Source organism: Schistocerca gregaria, chromosome 2 (genome assembly GCF_023897955.1).
Source record: "Schistocerca gregaria isolate iqSchGreg1 chromosome 2, iqSchGreg1.2, whole genome shotgun sequence".
NCBI classification, from domain to species: domain Eukaryota; kingdom Metazoa; phylum Arthropoda; class Insecta; order Orthoptera; family Acrididae; genus Schistocerca; species Schistocerca gregaria.
In genome coordinates this window covers 481,596,681-481,604,775 of record NC_064921.1, presented here as the reverse complement: position 1 = coordinate 481,604,775, position 8,095 = coordinate 481,596,681, and positions in this window count along the sequence as shown.

Genomic DNA, 8,095 nt, shown 5'->3' with positions numbered 1-8,095 from the left:
TCGCGGTATTTTAAAGGAAACAGTCTGATTTCTTTGGGAAATGCGCACATCTGAGCACTTATTTTCAAAAGGGCCTCTAAATGATGGAGCGCTAATTCACTGAGAAAGTCGTGAAGGTGTATCGTGGATTTTTTTTTTTTTTTTTTTTTTTTTTGAGATACACAACTTGTGAATTTGTGCCAGTCAGTTCCATAAAAACTGAAACAAAAATCCTTAGAGGCCATATCCTTGTTTGCCGCGCAGGTCAGTAAGCAAAGCACATTTTATCAACTGTTTCGACAAATGATTCAAATGGCTCTAAGCGCTATGGGGCTTAACAACTGAGGTCATCAGTCCCCTAGAACTTAGAACTAATTAAAACTAAACATCCATGCGCGAGGCAGGATTCGAACCAGCGAACGTAGCAGCAGCGCGGTTCCGGAATGGAGCGCCTACAACAGCTCGGCCACAGTGGCCGGCTTGTATCGACACCTCCCTTGGTGGAATTATAATCGGTGATGATTAGTGGCTTACCCGTCATTTCATCAGTAACCTTGCCGTCATGCATAGGAGTACACATTTCCTTCGCTTGGTCTGGATGGAAACAAGTGTTTTATCGTACTGAAACTCTTATCAACATGAACCGATTTCCTTTGATTTTGAGATAAATACAAGAGAGATTTCTCTTTTGTTGGCTTTGAGGGCTAATGGCACACTAGTGTAGTAGCTGTCCATTGTAATGTTCTTGTTGGAACGTTGAAATATCTTGAGAAAGTCTTTGAACTACATGATAGGGTTTATTTGATACATCCATAGGGTTTGGACGCTGCTTTCCACAGTACACCTAGAAATTTAATGTACGAGGTGCATTCAAGTTCTAAGGCCTCCGATTTTTTTTCTCCAGACTGGAAAGAAATAGAAACATGCGCATTGTTTTAAAATGAGCCCGCGTTCATTGTCAATACGTCCCATAGATCGCAGCACAGTACGGCAGATGGAATTTTACCGCCAGCGGCGAGAATGAGAACTGTTTTAAATACTTAAAATGGCGACGTTTTCCTTACTTGAACAGCGTACATTCATTCGTTTTCTGAATTTGCGTGGTGTGAAACCAATTGAAATTTGTCGACAGTTGAAGGAGACATGTGGTGATGGAGTTATGGATGTGTCGAAAGTGCGCTAGTGGGTGCGACAGTTTAATGAAGGTATAACATCGTGTGACAACAATCCGAAACAATCTCAGGCTCACACAAGCCTATCTGACGATATGATCGAGGAAGTGGAGGGAATTGCTTTGGGGGATCGCCGAATGACTGTTGAACAGATCGCCTCCAGAGTTGGCATTTCTGTGGGTTCTGTCCACACAATCCTGCATGACGACCTGAAAATGCGAAAAGTGTCATCCAGGTGGGTGCCACGAATGCTGACGGACGACCGCATTTCTGCCCGTGTGGTATGTTGCCAAGCAATGTTGACGCACAACGACAGCATGAATGGGACTTTCTTTTCGTCGGTTATGACAATGGATGAGAAGTGGATGCCATTTTTCAATCCAGAAACAAAGCGCCAGTCAGCTCAATGGAAGCACAGAGATTCATCTCCACCAAAAATTTTTGGGTAACCGCCAGTGCTGAAAAAATGATGGTGTCCATGTTCTGGGAGAGCGAGGGCGTAATCCTTACCTATTGCGTTCCAAAGGGCACTACGGTAACAGGTGCATCCTACGAAAATGTTTTGAAGAACAAATTCCTTCCTGCATTGCAACAAAAACGTCCGGGGAGGGCTGCGCGTGTGCAGTTTCACCAAGACAACGCATCCGCACATCGAGCTAACGTTACGCAACAGTTTCTTCGAGATAACAACTTTGAAGTGATTCCTCATGCTCCCTACTCACCTGACCTGGCTCCTAGTGACTTTTGGCTTTTTCCAACAATGAAAGACACTCTCCGTGGCCGCACATTCACCAGCCGTGCTGCTATTGCCTCAGCTATTTTCCAGTGGTCAAAACAGACTCCTAACGAAGCCTTCGCCGCTGCCATGGCATCATGGCGACAGCGTTGTGATAAATGTGTACGTCTGCAGGGCGATTACGTCGAGAAGTGAAGCCAGTTTCATCGATATCGGGTGAGTAGTTATTTAGAAAAAAAATCGGAGGCCTTAGAACTTGAATGCGCCTCGTATAACATGTTTTGCTGTCACATTTTGCATAATATTTCAGTCCATATTTTGCCGGTTTGCTAGTCATATATTGGACAAAAACATCTACCTCTAAATGCGAACAGCATCTCGTCAATTGTTGTGAATTCTCCATGACTGTAATTAATTATTCCTACACTTGGTCAAAAACCTGTCATAAATATTGCGGACGGCTACGAGCCTGTCGGTCTATTCTGTCTCCACTCTTGTACACAGATAATCAAACCTCATTGATCGAAGAAAGAACAGGATGCACTTGTAACTACATGTCGCCCTTGTAATCATCATACCTGTTCCATCATCTTTCCATTGTTCTCTGCAGTTCACACGAATCCCAACTAGGAATAAAACATCCAAAATACACATAATCTCATCCCGTGTAGTGTCCTTACCGTCGCAATCTCTAGAGCATTTTACTTCGTCACTTTTGATCACAATAAAATCGTTGGTACAGTCTACAATTGTATCAATATTGACAAGGCATATAAATTTGAGAAATGGATCAATGGGTTTCGGAGTATCCCTGCAAATCCGCTTTGGGCTGGGAAAAATGTTGATGATGTTCTTCGCTGGTACTCTCGAAGCAGCTTCCGCTGGGGGTTTGCTGCACCATATGGTATCCTTGTCTTTTCCTCACCAGTATCATTAATCTCCATTTCATATGCTTCCTCTTCAGAAACCTCTGAACCGCTGTCATGCTCATTTACTTCCACGATCTCTTGTTCATCCTCAACATCTGAGCAGTCTATGTATTCTTCACTATTCTGTGTCCGTTCTTGAACCAACCTCTTCTCGCCAGCGTCCAACTGCTCAGTAAGTCGCCTGATCTCCTCAACGGAAGAGTCACGCTTCGCCCGAGATACAACATACGACGGTGAAGACTAACAGACTTGCTTTTGCTACAGCCTTTATCCCGCATTTCGCGCAGGGTCGGCAGGGTTAAGTACGGAATTGGCATGGTTAATGTTAAGGGGTAGCCGGATGCCCTTCCTGCCGCAACCCCATACCCCCCAAGAACAGAAGGAATGTACCACAGCTCTCTGCGTTTCAGATGTCTGCGAGTAGTGTAACTGAGGTTGGACTTGGGGGCCATCCCGGTATTCACCTAGTAGGATGTGGAAAACCACCCAAAAACCACATCCAGCCTGGCCGGCACACCGGCCGTCGTCGTTCATCCGTCGGGCGGATTCGATCCGGGGCCAGCGGGCCTACCCGATTTCAGGAAGCAGGACGTGGCTACCCTGGTGGGTGGTGAAGACTAACAGACAGAGATAGGTAAATATAAATAGTACGTGCAGTTATCATAATATAGGTAGGTAGTAGATATAAGTATTGGCATTACACTGCTGATATGAACGTAACAGTATATGGATAGGTGAAATAGCTGACCCACCATATTGTATGTTGATTGCATGAAAAACGTTGATCTACATACATACTTCCACTAAAAATGTCGTGCAACAATAAATAACAATGTGAGCTAAATAATCCTACAAAACAGCAACCCCTCTCCAATATTCGAAAAGCAAATTTACCAACGTGAGTGGGCGCATCCCGCACCGAGTGCTGCCAAAGTGGAGTACTCGTTTTCGATCTTGGCTGGTGACTGCTACAAGGAAGGAAAACGACATGCTGGTGCATGGAATGTGTTGACAATATAGCCGACTGCAGGTACTGTATATCCCTGGATGATTCAAACATCTTCACTACCACTTATCACATACACATCAACGTGGCAACAGGGAGTGCTGCGATGCGCCCACTGGAGGGTAAAAGTTCACTGTATTTCCTTTGGTGGTTAGCAGACGTTGGAGACGGAAAACTTGTTTGCGCATTTGCTGAGTGAGGAACAGGTGAACCTACAATTCTAATTCTGTGAAAACAGCTTTCTTGAAGTTTATAAAAGTAAAAAAAATCACAGAAAATTGAATTTGTAAAATCCGAGAAGCAGCGAAGCGCAACCATGTTTTTTTTTCGGCTCCTACCTACGCTGAAAAAGCAGGAGAAAGCATTGGACTCCAGAATTCAGAAGATGCTTTGTAAATACAAGCGAAATACGTCTGGTGAGAAACTTCTTTTAAATTGCTGTAAACATAAGACAGGAAAATACAACTATAATTACAAATGATGAAGTGATTGTTCTGCATACTTCGTAAAGCCTCTCCATTCAAATGTCCCAATTTTCCAAGATGAGTATGCACGTTTTTGCCACATAGTTGTGGCAGACAAACTTAAAGTTTCGTAGAAGTCACTTTTGTGTGCAAGCTAACTTGACGAATGACCAAATGCCTTGTGTTCCTTGCCTGTTGCAGGCTGTGTGATTCACACAGTGTACTGTGAGCACCAGAATGGTCCGGTATTCATGTCGATAACAAGCGGTGATAGTGATTGTGTACGGCCAAGTAGATGGAAACGGTCGAGAGGCTGCACAGCTATAGTACAACAAGTACCCTCACAGGAACGAACCTACTTTATAAGATTCGTAGAATTCGCTTTTGTTTGCAAGTTAACTTGTTAGAGTCAATTTCTACAAATATTATCAAGTATCCAATTACAAGTTATCAATAAATATTTCACTGCCCTATATCGAATAGTTATGAAGAGAGAGTTTTCTTTTTGTTACTGCTCCCATTGCCAGAAATAATATAGACATATATTGCCGTAATGTGTAGTTCGCTTACATGTAAAGTTTCGAGCAGAAACTTTCATACAGTGTCTTCTTCGTTACCGAAACACCTTTCACACTAGGGGTGGGCTGGAATTCGGGTATCTGTTACAAAGCACAGTGACTGAGAGGTTGCTAACAATAACTACTTTACAGCATCTGGCTGCGATTTCAGTCACAGCTGGGTCACAAGTAGCAGCTGAAAGTAGTATTTAAGCATCATAATATTCATCGCCCTGAGCCATATTTTGACTGATGATCGTACTTAGTTCTAAGAGCTTTGTGTTCACGCTATGAATGTGTGTATCCTACCTGTGGTCGAAGGAACTGGGCATTCCACATGAACTACACTGTCTAAAACTTCATCCGAGATGTAAACATGTGCAACACTTCAAGAGAAGCTTCCAGCACTCGTAATGTAGTGATTTTCAAGAATGAAATGCGTATTTTGCTGATGGCGGTGTTACTTAATTTCTAATAGAGGGCAATCACTGTCGAAATAAATGACAGTTGAAGAACTAAAGATGTTTTCCAGGAAATTACTAGGCTTCTAAGTGTGGAATTTTTACGTCAAATTTATTAAGGCATTAAAATAGCAATGCAGCCCGTGGGAATATCGTAGTGATTTCAACGAAGCTCATGAACGACACCATAGGTTGCTGCAAGTGCTTTCACCCTCTCTCTCTCTCTCTCCATCCCTCCCTCCCTCCCTCCCTCCCTCTCTCTCTCTCTCTCTCTTTCTCTCTTTCTCTCTCTCTCCCTCTCTCATACACACACAAACCCTGACAGAAGACACAAACAGAATTTTTTATGGAGGTGATTTTGTACAGCTTTAACGAACGTTAAGAACTGCATTACGCAGTACGCAGCTGTAAGGTACATCTTATTAGAGGCGACCAGTTTCAGTCTAAGATTAGACATCATCGTCTCCGAAATCCATCTCAGCTATGCATTTGCGTAATTGGAATAATAGTTATGAGATGTACATAGTACCATCATTAATAATAGCTGTATATACACAACATTGTGTCCATTTAACGTCATAGACGTTTTGTATGCGACATTTTGAGTTTTTAAGAAAGTGTCTATACTGGGAAACAGGATAAACTGTTGAAATGACGACAATAGGGCAACCCTGAATGCTGTTTGTCTCTTAGATTTAAGGTACGTGTAAGAATTGGTTGCACTGTACTGTCGAAGTAGTGCATGGTCCAAGTGCCGCAACAGTGTCGGATGGTTAGGATTTTCAGACTTTGCACCATAAGACATTCACTGAAAGCAGCAAGGCGCAAAGGATCCACACGGGTGGGAGACGATCCTTAAACGCAACGTCATCATTAAACCGCTCCAAGTCTCTTCAGATACAGTGCTCAAGAGAGCAGAAAAAATCGCCAACGATATCTGTCCAGACAACAGCGTGGGCATTACGGAAGAAAGAGTCAGTCGTTAAGAAATATTACGAAATATCGGATGCATTATAACTAATAAGGCCATAAGAGGGTAGCTGAAAAGCGACTGTGTTCAGGAAGAAATTCCACGGATCGTCGAGATCTGTGAGGTGGGGCTGCCAGACTAATCTCTCGGGGTGAGAGGTAGTCTTGTATTAAGGATTTCTTAAGAACTTATAGTGTTATAATGATAAATTTGGGTTATGATTATGCTGTGTTTTGGAAGATGGTGAAGAACTGTGTGCGGTATTAACGTATTATCAGCATAAAGTTTGCATTAGGGATTCTTTGTCATGTGGATGTAGTGGACTGTATTCATTGGGTTATAAAGCAGAAGTATTTTCCCCACTGAATACGTCTGAAAATGTGATCAGAAGTATGCTATCACCGACACCTTCCTTTTTCGAATATTTCTAATTTGTTATGTCATGCTGATAAGGCAACAGCTTAGTGTGCATATAGATATACGTAAATGAGTTTGTACAAGTCAAGAAGTGGCTGATTTCTATCGATTGTTTGACGCTAGAGAGTGCACGATATTGTCTGGGTAGGTCAACGCGAGGCGTGACTTAACAATATATACAACAATTTTTTTGGCCAACGAACTCACGGGCAAAAGTTAGTAGTGTTAACGCGTAAATATTGAGTGGGAATACTACCGAGCTTATGCTGATAGGATGCTTTCGTGAAGCCCATTCCTTTCCTGTGAGGTGAAACTACAAGGCTGCCCACCGGAATAAAATCAATGAAATGAAGACAAATAGACGGAGACCTAGAAACTTAACTTTCGTGAGGCACTCAACTGAGTATCAGAGTATAGAGGTAAAAATGACACAAAAATGTGAAGGTTATTCAAGAGCATTTACAATGGACTCAAGATGGAAATATGAGATGTAAAAGCAATTTTAATGGTCTCTAAGACAAACACACCGCGAAGCAATTATCCGAATGGGACGGAAATCGGTAGATGTGATGTACACTCCTGGAAATTGAAATAAGAACACCGTGAATTCATTGTCACAGGAAGGGGAAACTTTATTGACACATTCCTGGCGTCAGATACATCACATGATCACACTGACAGAACCACAGGCACATAAACACAGGCAACAGAGCATGCACAATGTCGGCACTAGTACAGTGTATATCCACCTTTCGCAGCAATGCAGGCTGCCATTCTCCCATGGAGACGATCGTAGAGGTACTGGATGTAGTCCTGTGAAACGGCTTGCCATGGCATTTCCACCTGGCGCCTCAGTTGGACCAGCGTTCGTGCTGGAGTGCAGACCGCGTGAGACGACGCTTCATCCAGTCCCAAACATGCTCAATGAGGGACAGATCCGGAGATCTTACTGGCCAGGGTAGTTGACTTACACCTTCTAGAGCACGTTGGGTGGCACGGGATACATGCGGACGTGCATTGTCCTGTTGGAACAGCAAGTTCCCTTGCCGTTCTAGGAATGGTAGAACGATGGGTTCGATGACGGTTTGGATGTACCGTGCACTATTCAGTGTCCCCTCGACGATCACCAGAGGTGTACGACCAGTGTAGGAGATCGCTCCCCACACCATGATGCCGGGTGTTGGCCCTGTGTGCCTCGGTCGTATGGAGTCCTGATTGTGGCGCTCACCTGCACGGCGCCAAACACGCATACAACCATCATTGGCACCAAGGCAGAAGCGACTCTCATCGCTGAAGACCACACGTCTCCATTCGTCCCTCCATTCACGCCTGTCGCGACACCACTGGAGGCGGGCCTCACGATGTTGGGGCGTGAGCGGAAGACGGCCTAACGGTGTGCGGGAC